This window comes from Eutrema salsugineum, unplaced genomic scaffold, assembly GCF_000478725.1.
Source record: "Eutrema salsugineum unplaced genomic scaffold, Eutsalg1_0 scaffold_4, whole genome shotgun sequence".
In the NCBI taxonomy this organism is placed as follows: domain Eukaryota; kingdom Viridiplantae; phylum Streptophyta; class Magnoliopsida; order Brassicales; family Brassicaceae; genus Eutrema; species Eutrema salsugineum.
Window position 1 is genome coordinate 3,683,335 of NW_006256686.1, and position 12,521 is coordinate 3,695,855.

The window sequence follows — 12,521 nt, forward strand, 5'->3', positions numbered from 1 at the left end:
CAATAGTTGATAGGTGCAGTTAAATATGAGACACAGAAACAAAGAAAAAACACACACAAATACAAAGAATATGATGCAAGGTCATGAATATATATACCTCCACGTGCAGACAATCAGAACAAATAGTTTCAGTTTTTTCCCTCTATCTACTTTGTTTACCACTCAGATTACTAGACAAAGAATTAACAATTATAATATTGTTTATGTTGTCTGCGCTGAATTATAAACTCTTAACAATTAGTTTAAACAGAACCTAGCCATAAAGATGATAAAATATGTTCAAACAATAGATCTTAAAACAAAGAAACTATGAAAAAAGTGTATACAATTTATAACAACACAATAGATAGAGATAACAAATAGACCAGCTGATCAATTGGACGATAAGGAAAAGAACTGAAATACTTAGAATTAAGAGATTACCGTCGGAATAGCGGGGGAAGTACCACTAGTCGGAATAGCAGTGGGAGTAGCACTAGTCACGCCAGCGATGACGGTTTATTAAAGCAGTAGAGCTAGCTCCTGCTGAACCGTAAAAGTCCCAAATTCAATCGAGAGACTGTACCAGGTGATCAATTGGAAGAGAAGATACATAACCAAACTACATAGCAATAAAGATATTACCGTCAGAAGCTTTGATAGCTTTCTCTGATAGATTTAGCGATGACTCTCTTGGCCGGCAAAAGCTCCGGCTGCATAAATAACAATCACAGATAAATTGCAGAACAAAGAATCTTCAATACATGTCTATGTCGGGAAAGCATTAAACCAATAGAGTAACAAGGAAAAATAAATTGAGACCCGTAAGAGGAGAAATAACTTACTTGTCGCTGGTTGAATAGTTGTAGAGCTTCTCGGAGGCCGAAACGACGAGAACAAATGATTCACAGCAAATTGAGAGTTGTCAGTACTGAGAGCTGTCGAGTACTGAATCAATTTGGGTTGCCGTTGATTCTCTGCTTAACCCCTGCAATAGCTCCGGCTTTATAAAATAATCCAAATTCAATTTGTGTTTTCAAAACCTTAAAGTCGAAATTGGATGAAAAGGAGATTGAATAGATACAAAAGGCAGCTAATTGGACGAAGAAGATGAATATGAAAGATTATCACTTACCCAAAGAAAAAGCCGATGAAAAGAGGCGGAGATGCGATAAAGAAGACGATATCGGAGAAGAAGAAGAAGAGAGTATCGGGTGTATTTTTCGTAGAAACTGATTCGTTTCTTTTTTTTTTACAATTTTAATTTTAAGGTAGTAGTACTAGAAAACTATATATTAATATTTACTAATTCAATTTTAAGGGGTAAAATAGGTTTAACATGAATATAAGTATTAAGGGGATAAAGTTTTTTAAAAAAGTATTAAGGGGATAATGTTCTCCATTTTGTGTAATATATTTCCAATTTTCTCTAAACATATCTAAATAAACATCACAAAGGAGAAACAAGGATGCGTCATAGTAATGAAAATATTTGAAACTCTAACATTTCTTACCTCTTATGCGTGTGTGACTTATTGTAGATTTGGACAGTGTAATTGTCTTTGTTTCCTTGTAGAATGTTCTCTCTTTAACTCTTTAAGTTGGCTGACCTACGTTGATGACAAAGAGATTTAAGGCTAGACGTCTTGTTTTTTTTAGCATGATTTAATAGGTTGCCCTCTTTTGAATGTTAGATGGTTCAGTCCATTATTGAGGTTGTTCGTCCTCCTTAGGTGCATCTTGATGGGCTTCTAAACGAGATTGGCCATCCCTTGACTTCTCTTGATCAGCTTGGGTGATAGCTTGCATTATGATTTTATTGACTTCTGTTGAAGTATCATATATCTTTGTCTTGTCATAGCTCCTTGATGAATGGTCGGCACTTCCACATCTTGTAGTTGTGGCTCAGTTAAGTTTGGTTCAGCTTGAAAGGCCTCATCAATTAGGGATCTGCTTGTTCAGCCAATGCGTGATTGCACACCACGGCCTATATGATAAGGTACGCTTTCCAAATCTCGCTCCATTCAATTTGAAGAGAAAAGACTAATTATGATATGGGGAGAGACCTTTACCAACATACCGACTTACCATATTAGATTTTTTTCCTTTTTTTCCAAATTTTTTTGGAATCAAAGTAATGGCGGATGAAAAAAGTTTAAGTTTCATATTTTTTTGGTTTCGTTAAATATTTAAGTTGGTAATGGCGGGTGAAAAATTTGAAGTTTCACGTTTTTTTACGGTTTTGTTATATATTTCATCTTTAATCGGTAATTGATAATTATTTAATCAAATTTGGGGCTATTAACTATTTTATCAATTTAGATATCGACAAAGAAAATAATGATCTAAGAGTCGGAATTCAGAATATATAATTATCTGATGCAGATGTATCTCATAATCTAGTGTGTGCCAACTTTTTGTTTTTTAAAAAACTTGAAGTCGATAAATTAATAACTTTATAAGTTAATAAAATATCAAAATCTCAACGTTAGTAATTTTATATAATTTCTACTATATTTGAGTTTCGTTCACGATGGAAATTAAAATACAGGATATAAGATATTTAAGATCATGAATCAAATGTTATGTAAAAATACCTAATAGACAACAACTAACCCAGTTTTAAAAATTAACTGTAGAAAAATAAAATAATCTCAACCAATCTAATTCACATTCTTTTCTCCATGCCAGTTGCCACAAGTATTTGTAAAAAACTCTTAACACTTTCAAACAGAAAATAGATACCTTTTCATTCAAAGAGAGGCAATATTTTATTGATTCTGAACAGTTATTCATTTGTTTTTATTGTTGTTGGGGAACGCCAAATAATCTGTTAAGGAATAAAAAAGAGAATACTAAGTAAGTGCAATAGATGATGCTGCCAAACATAATTGGAATCAAGCATCTAAGAAATTTATCTAATATTTTTTAAAAAACTTAATATCTTACCGAGATCCGATTACGAGGGTGTGCGAACGGTGCAAAAACATAAGAAATTTAGTCTTTTTCTTGATTTTCCTTGATGTTGAGGCATAAATTTTTGAAAAGTTATGTAGTGTTTAACATATATCAGAGCGGCGGTGAAAAATATAAGACAAGAATTAGGTTTAGTAACATATATATAAGAAAAAACAAAAAAGGTTATGTGTATCTTGGTATTTAAATATTAATTTATGGGCATTTGACAGGCCCAGACATCAAATGATCAATTATAAATGTGAGCTGGACCTGATGTTACAATATATGAAAGCAAACATGTATATTACATATCTCTATACAATTACATCTAGACGCATCATAGACATGTAAAATATACATACATAACATATCTGAAAAAAATAAAAAAAATTCAAAGAGAAGAAAAACTATGACAAAAAGAAATGATTTTTTTTATATATTACTAATAAATTTACAAAAACAAATTATACGACAATCAATTACTTTTTGTTTAAATTAATAATTTTACCATCCACATAAAGGTGTCTTAATTTTTTTTTTTTTTTAAAAAGAGAAGAAGCTTCCATACTTTAACAAGGAAAAGTATATTACAAATTTATTATAAGAGAAAAAATTTGAGTTTTATACCTTAATCACAAAAGCTGATTTCTAATTGATTATGTATCTACTAGGTGTTCGACGGTAACATTCTGTCACGACCACGATCAAATCAGGTATCCTTATTAAAAACCATTAAATCAACCATTTAGAATAATTAAACAGGATAATCATCTATATTAAGACTTAATATATAACTCTTTGGCAACTTGTGGCTATGGGTAAGCTCGCTTGAAGTTTGTGAATGTAGGTAAGTCTCACATTTCAATGTGGGACATGCATTTTATTTTTTTTAATCATATTTTTGTTTAATTAGTTTAATAACTATATTAGATAATCTATCTAAGAATATCTTCTTGTTAATTGTTTATTGGAGACAATACAGATTTCTAATTTATATTGACGGAAATGGCATTAGACATAAGAATAACGGCTAATTGAAAGGGTGAAGCTATGAAAAGAGAGTAGCATTTCCATAACTCATTCTATCTTATTATAAATAACATAACAATTCCATATTCTCTTGTTCTACAAGAGAAACACCCTTTTACAACTCTTTTACAACCTTTTTACAATGGCCGAAACTGTTATAAAATCGTTGTAAAATACCTATTACGACGTATTTGTAACGGTTTCAAAATCATCGTAAATGCATTATTGTAAAAGATATTTCATCGTAAAATCGTCATAAATTTAGGATGGTCAAAAATCATCGTATAATTTATGTCATAAAAGCGTTGTAATATTTACGTCGAATTTACTTTGATTTGCCTCGATTTGTTTTACATCGTATCCATCGTAAAATCGTCGTAAAATCCGACGTATGAGCGTTGTATATAATACGACGAAGTTACCATTGTAATTGCGTCGTATTATTTTTTGTTCTATGATCTTGCGCCCGAGCTTCCTTTTTTTGTTATATGATTTTGCAATGATATATTAAAATAATAATAAATACTATTACGACGATTATACGACATTTTGTTAAAATGAAAAAAAAAATTATTAAAACAGAATTGATATTTTAATTAAGATAAAATTAAAATTAAATTAAAATTAAATTAAAATTAAATTAAAATAAAATTAAAATAAAATTAAAAAATATTTAAATTTAATTAAAATTCAAAATAATAAAAATTACGTTAATCCCTGCATTCTCCCGTTCCCCGTCTTGGCCCGCAGGTTGCTTGCCGGATCTTCGGTTGAAGTTTTCCGGCGCCTAGTCCCCGGATCTAGGAGGATCAACTCCGAGAGACCGGAACATCTGCTCGTTCGTCTGCACCGGTAGTTGCCTCCTAGAGGATGAAAAAGAAGCGACGAGCACTCCAGATGCCCGCATCCTGTCCAACTGTGCTGCGAGAACCGGATTGTCGGCGCCCAAAATATCGAAGAGACCGAACAACTGGTCGATTTTCATCTTGTCTTATGTCCGCATCTGCTGGAACTCCTGGCGAATAACCATTGGATCTTCTACCCAGACATGACTAGTCGCAGAAGTGATCGGGGTATCATGGATGGATCCCATCCCTAAAATCATGCCCTTCTTCTGAGGAACAACGTGAAAAAAATGTTGAAAACATAAGTAAAACACCTATATTTAAAGACGTTAAGTAGAAAAAAATAAATTAAAACTTACCTCTTCAAAGATCTTGTCCATCTCCGCCACCGTCAAGGTCGGTGTGGACTAGACCGAGCTACATCCCAGAGACATCGGAGGCACCTGCTGCGAGAGCTGCGTCTGCCGCTCATCAATCCTCGCACAGGCAGCGTTGTACATTGCCTCCGCCCGAGGATCCGTGAATTTGCCGTTCTTTTTCTTGTGGGTCTCGGCGAAGACTTTCGTCATCGAATGAAGTTTTCCCCCGTTTTCTTCAACCTACAAAATCAAATGGACAATGTTAATAAAAATAATGGAAATACAAAAAAAACTTATTAATTAAGCTTACCATCATCAGACGTCTCCCGGCAAAAGGAACCTGACCGATAGTGTGCGGGATGTTTTTTGGTTGTCCCGCATCATCTTTAGCGTTCTTGAAAAAGAAAAATTTGTTAATTTATATTAACAAAAAATATTATTTATTATATATGTCCGTAAACATATGAATTTAAATTAATTAAAAACAAACCTGGATCCCAAACACTTGGCGGCAATGGATTGGAAATACGGATTTAGCCATTTCTGCACTAGACCCTCCCAGACAGTATCAGTCATAGGCGCCGGCTTTGCCTTGTTTCCGTCAACCTTCCACTTCCTCTTCCAATCGGAAATGGTGTTGTTAAGGCGCTGTTTGACTTTCTCTCTAAACGTCGTCTTCACACGCTCGTGTACAAAAAGTTCCCAATGCCACTTTTGCTATTTAAAAAAAAGTCAGTTAGAAATAATTTTAAAATTAATGTAAATAATGTTAGAATAAATCAATCTATATTTATAAACTAACCGTGAAACACTTGAATCAAGTGTCATAAGTATCCTGGTCCAGCTTCCTAAAGCTGGTGTGGGGTTGTACGGAAAAACCCTTGATGATATCGGAGATGCCCCTACCGACGCAATTGTCGACACCAAACCTACATCGTTAAAATATATTTGTTAGATATATAATTTATTAATATATAGAAATTGTATATATTGTTTAATTTTGATAAAAAAAAACGTACCCGCAGGTCGGTCCGGCTCAAGTTTCTTCATATTGGCATACAGCGGAGGCAGTATCGGGGCTGGTTCTGCTGGTGGTGGAGGCGGCAACGGCAAAAAACCCAGTTGAGATCCCAGACTCTGAGATATGGCGGCCTGCGTTCCTGAAGACTCCAGGATGATGGACTTTGTAGCAGAGTCAGACTGACCGCTACTATCTGCTAGAGCCAAAAAGTTCCAATAGTGAAACCTTCAGGTAGTCATCACAATCTGCAAAATATTTTATTTTTAAAAATATTAGATATAACGAAAATTAAATTTTTCTAAATTCGGAACCTATCTTATTCCGAACCTATCTAATTCCAAACCTATTTAAACCCGTATTCTATTTAACAAAATATAAATAAATAAACAAATTAAAAGTTAGAAAAGAAAACTTACAAAATTTGAAATAGATGGGAAGTTCTAGAGAGAGAGAGAGAGAGTGTTTTGAGATTTTAGAGACAGAAGGAGAAATGAAAAATGAGCGAAGGAGGTAGGAAATCCGCATTCCTTATATAGATTTTGTGGTCGTTGTAAAACCGTCGTAACAAAACGACCCAATGCATGAAACGACAGGTGGCCAACTTACACCGCGTGAACATTACGACGCTTTTACGATGCTTTTACGATGGTTTCGTCGTAAAATCGTCGTAATGCGCAGTCATTTATTACCTCGTACCTCGGATCTGGGAAACACACGACTGAGATTTTATCGTAAGTTCGATGGAATTTTACGACGGTTTGATGAACATCTGATGAAAAAAATCATCAAACCACAAATATCTGAAAAAGAACATTGCATTGATGAACTTCCTAAGCTGCTTTTAAATTGAGATATTGGAATAAGTCCAAAATGATTGATTTGGTGAATGAAGTAACAATGTTTTCCATTATCCTATACAATTCATAACCTTTTACTTAACATTTATAAAACATGCATGAACTTGCAAATATGTATGATTTTTTTCAAATTTCGAATTTTTATCAGAATGATTACATTTCATATAAAATAAGATAACTCATCAAAAACATTTGTGAAATAGTAAATTTGGAGAAACGCTGTTAATTTGTTGTCAAGCATTGTGTACGTGGACTCCACGTAAGCTACGACGTCGTATGGGTTGTGAATTAGATCATCATAAAAGAGACAAAACGAGGTCGTTTTCCTGCCTAAATCGTGGGGAACTTTTTTTAACAAGATGACGACGTTAAGTTAAGTTTTTTTTTTATTCTCATCTTTGTCTTCAAGCTCTCGACTTTTCCTTTCACCGAATCTTGATTTATGGATTTGAAAAATCTAGTTCTTCAACCTCTCGATTCTTCGATGTCGATGTTTTCTTCGAGCAGTTCTGCTTAGTGGTTTTCGTTTTCCCTTTTTCTGTGTTCCTGCGTTTCTAATTACTGTCTTCTTACCATGTATTTCATGAAGGAATTACAGTCAAGCGGCATGAGACTGAGCAACAGAGAGGGATACTATCAAAATGTCGATGTGGTGCAGAATCGATAATCAGAATGTTGGTTGCTTTCAAGTTTCCCCAAAACATTTTTTGTGATCTGATAAGGCCCAGAAACAAAACAACGTCGTTTTGTCATTATTTTTTACAGACTTCGGCAGCCCAAAATGAGGTCGTGGCTTCTACGTGGAATCCACGTAGACAGTGCTTGACGGCGACTTAATACCCATTGGACAGAAGTAGATTTACGCACAAAAAACATTCATTAAGACTGGAATTCTAATTTTTTAACAATTAAGTATGTTTAGGCCAAAAAATTTGTTTAGACATACACAATATTGAATCAGGGTTTAGGGTTTGAAAGACGTCGTAAAAACATCGTAATGTTCTAAAGTAAGAAAAAAATTCTAAGTTATTCAAAATTACAAACATCAGATTCATTTTCTTGATGTTCTTCATCATCACCTTCATCTTCCAAATCTTCTTCATCGTCCTCGCTTTCATCAAATTCATATGAATCACCTTCTTCTTCTGTATCATCGGGGAGATCTTCAACTTGCCTGTTCTGAGGGTCACCATTAAGAATATATTCTCATCAATATCTGGTTCAGTCAGGTCTACGTAAGATTCTTGTTGCAGTGGAAGATCTTCAACCCCTACAATCTTTTCCTTGGGAGCCACTTTAATAACAGTTAACCATGAGATCCTTGTAGCTCGAACTCAGGGATATGGCACAAATGTGACTTGTTCTGTTTAAGAAGCTAATATAAAAATCTCAAACCTGTTGTACCGTCGGGATTGGCTTACATCGACAACTCCAAATTTGTTTAATTGTACCCTTCTTCCAACGGTGGGATCAAACCAATCACATTTAAAGAGAACAGTTTTCATCCTTAACAAACCAGGATACTCCACTTCAATTATTTCTTGCAAAACTCCATAATAATCTATTTCACCCCTCACAAACTCTGTAGTTAGTTGTTGCCCCTTGGCGCCATGAGCGTATGTATGAAAGACATAACCCTGAGTCAAATACATGGATGCATTCGTTATTTTGGCCATCGGACCTAGGAGTAACTCATGGAACCATATTGTACGTATGTGCGTTGTGATAATCGTTTTCATTAGACCACCAAACTTCTTTTACTTTTCCACTAAGACGTCCAATCAGAAAGAATATGTCAGGTACACCCTCAACTGCATATGTTTGACCAACTCTGCCATCGTCATACCGACGGGTAGCTCTTTTGCGAGTTCGTACTTTAGGTGCAAAATAGTACGAAGTTAAGTGCGAAGTATCCTCAGTTAAGCTGCCCGCCACAATTGAACCTTCCACTCTAACTAGGTGTTTGGGTTTACCCTTATGATGCTTCATGAAACGCTCAAATGGATACATCCACCTGTACTGAACCGGTCCACCTAGCTCTCCTTCGTGAGAGAGATGAATGGGAAGGTGTTCCATAACATCAAAAATGATGGCGAAAATATCTTTTCTAAATTGCACAACAAGATTGAAATATTCTCTGCCAGTTGTGCTATTACATCATCTGATAATGTTCGTGTACTGAGATCCCGGAAAAAACGCCAATGCATACATTAATAATATTAAAAATTTGATATGTACATATTATAACAGGAATAAAGTGTAGTTAATATATAATAGTAATAATTTACCTCAAACAGCTTCATGGAAATTTTTGGGCAAGAGTTCAACAAATGCAAATGGGAGTAATCGTTGCATAAACACGTGGGAGTCATAACTATTCATCCCTAAAAACCTTACCTCCTTCTCAACAGATTTAGAAAGATTAGAAACATACCCATCAGGAAACTTAACGTCAGATGAAACCCATTCGAACAATGCTGACTTCTGTTCTGCACTTAACCGAAATACAAGAATCAGTGCTTTCCCGTTTCTCAGTATATGCAATTCAGTTCTGTTGCATAAATCAGGCAAGTCCAATCTTGACTTACCATTGTTTTTTGTTCTTTCCGGCACGTTCATCACTATATGAATAATGTTATCAAAAAAGTTTTTCTCAATGTGCATGACATCAAGATTGTGTCCGAGCAGATGATCTTTCCAATATGGAAGTTGCCAAAAAATACTTTTCTTGTGCCAATTATGATGAACTCTATAACCTTCAGGCATATTTGCTGGAGTGTGCTAGTATCCTCCACGAGTTATCGTTTCCTCTGCCCCCAGTGCTCGATTTGTGCTTCAATATCAGCTCCTGTTAAATATACGGATGGAGGGACACGTACACTTTTATTTTTCCTAAATAACCTTTTGTTCTTCCGATATGGATGGTTTTCCAGTAAAAACCTGCGGTGACAATCAAACCAGCAAGTTTTTATATCATGTTTTAGCTGAAACGCATCAGTTCGATCAAGACAATAAAGACAAGATAACCTTCCATGTGTAGTCCATCTTGATAGCATACCGTATGCGGGAAAATTGCTTATTGTCTACATAAGCACAGCCCGCATAGTAAAATTTTTCTCCTTCGAGCAATCATATGTTCAAACACCGGTATACCACAACTGATTCAACTTATATATGAGTGGCTGCAGAAATACATCGAGAGATCGCTTCGGATGAATGGGACCTGGGACCGAAATATTCATAAAAAGAAATTCCCTTTGCATGCACATATCTAGGGGAAGGTTATAAGGGGGTCAGGATTACTGGTCATAAAGAATATTGTCTACCAGATATACCGTCAGTGCACAGACCAAGATAGACATTCCGTTTGAACTTAGCAAAATATGGGTATACCGTATTGAAGTGTTTCCACGCTTTTGCATCTGATGGATGAGTAACTTCTCCATCTACTTGTGTATGTTTTGCATATCATCTCATCGATGCAGCTGTCCTTTCAGATTGATAGAGGTGTTTCAACATATCAGTTATAGGAAGATATCACATCCGTTGGTACGGTATCTTTTTACGCCCAGAAGTTTGTGGCATGTATCTTAGTTTTTGACAAAATCGACATTCCTGCAGCCTTCATCTTTTCAGAAAATTATACAATTATCAACACATACATCTATAATCCCAGAAAGTAGACCAAGACTAGAAATCAACTTCTGTATTTCATAGTATGTTGCCGCTGCCAAATTATCCTCCGGGAGATACTCTTTCATAAGATCAGCCAAATCATCCATGCAAACCTCAGCTAAGTTATGATATGTTTTAATTGACATCATCCTAGCTGCCAACGATAATTTAGACTGACTTTCTCTACATCCTTCATATATTGGTTGATTAGCATTGTCTAACAAATCATAAAAGTTTTTAGCATCTACATTGGGTTCCTCAACAACATTACCATTATGCGTTTCATGAAATGCATCTGTAACCATCTCATGCATCCTATCATGATCTGGACCTTGATCAGATTTATACTGATTAGGTTGATAATCATTTGATTCATCAAATTCAACATGACTTTGATAATTACTACTACTACCAGCATTCCCATGAGCATTACTGCCATATCCTTCTCCATGTTGATACCAAACAAAATATTGTGGCATGAACCCTCTATTTAATAAATGCGTCCACACTGTTTGGATTAGAGTATACCTTGTATTCTTGCATTTCAGACAAGGACAAAACATCATCCCGCTTTCTTTGGTTCTCTCCATATTTGTGGCCTGATACATGAATATTTCCAACCCGTTTTTGAATTCTTCTGTCAACGCCCTTTCTGAATCCTTTCACATATACATCCAGCTTCTTCGTATATAGACATGTTTTAAAAATTCAAAAAACTCTCTCTTTATCTATTTTTGTTGTTATTGTTTTTGAATGATGTTGTTGTGAATGAAAGAGGAAATGATGATGTATTTATAGCAAAGTTTTTCCCTTTACGACGCTTTTACGACGGTTTTTTACATCTATTTTACATCGCTTTTACATCGCAATCCGCAATTTACGACGATTTTACATCGATTATATTTCAACGACCATAAGTAGGTGAACATGTTTAAAATGTATTTAATCTACATTATATTTCGACGTAAAAACGTCGTAAGATTACATTGATTAACTTACGACATAAAAACGTCATAAATATACATCGCTTTTACGATGATTTTACATCGATAATAGATGCTCGCTTTAATCGACGTATAAATTATCGTAAATATTACGATGACTAATTTGTACGACGATTTGTTTTTATGTCGTACAAACGTCGTAAAACCATCATAAAATTACGACGATTACTAAACCGTCGTAATAAATTGTTGGAAATTAATTGTTTTTTTGTAGTGTTTTAATAATTTAAATTAATTTATTCTATTCTGTTTTAATGTGGATATGAGTCAGTGTAAATGTGAAATAGATAATGTGTAAATTCCTTTCTTTTCTTTGCAGGTTTTATATGTTGACGGAGGTGCACACGCTGTCTTCCATGTGAATATATATTGTACTACTATATTCCTTTGATAGAATATGAGCATGTGCTTTTACATATGCATAAGAGAACTAGAAATTGGAAAAGCTGTTTTCTATCATTTGTGAATTGTGTTACATGTACAGCTATACCTTACAACTTGTATAGAGACCGAATTATATAACATGGACATATTAAATATTTTACACTTCGACAATATATATATATATATATTGTACAATTAAATATATATAGTTAAGTCTTATCCTTTTTTAGCAAAAAAAAAAAATCAAAAGTATTACCATTAGAAAGTAAACTCTACAACAAAATGCATAACCTCAAATCTATATGCAAATAGCTCAAATAAATTCACAAACAGTTGCAAAGAAGCGATTTGAGAAAATAAAATAGAATGATTACTGAATACTATACATAATTCAGGCTGGAAATTATACA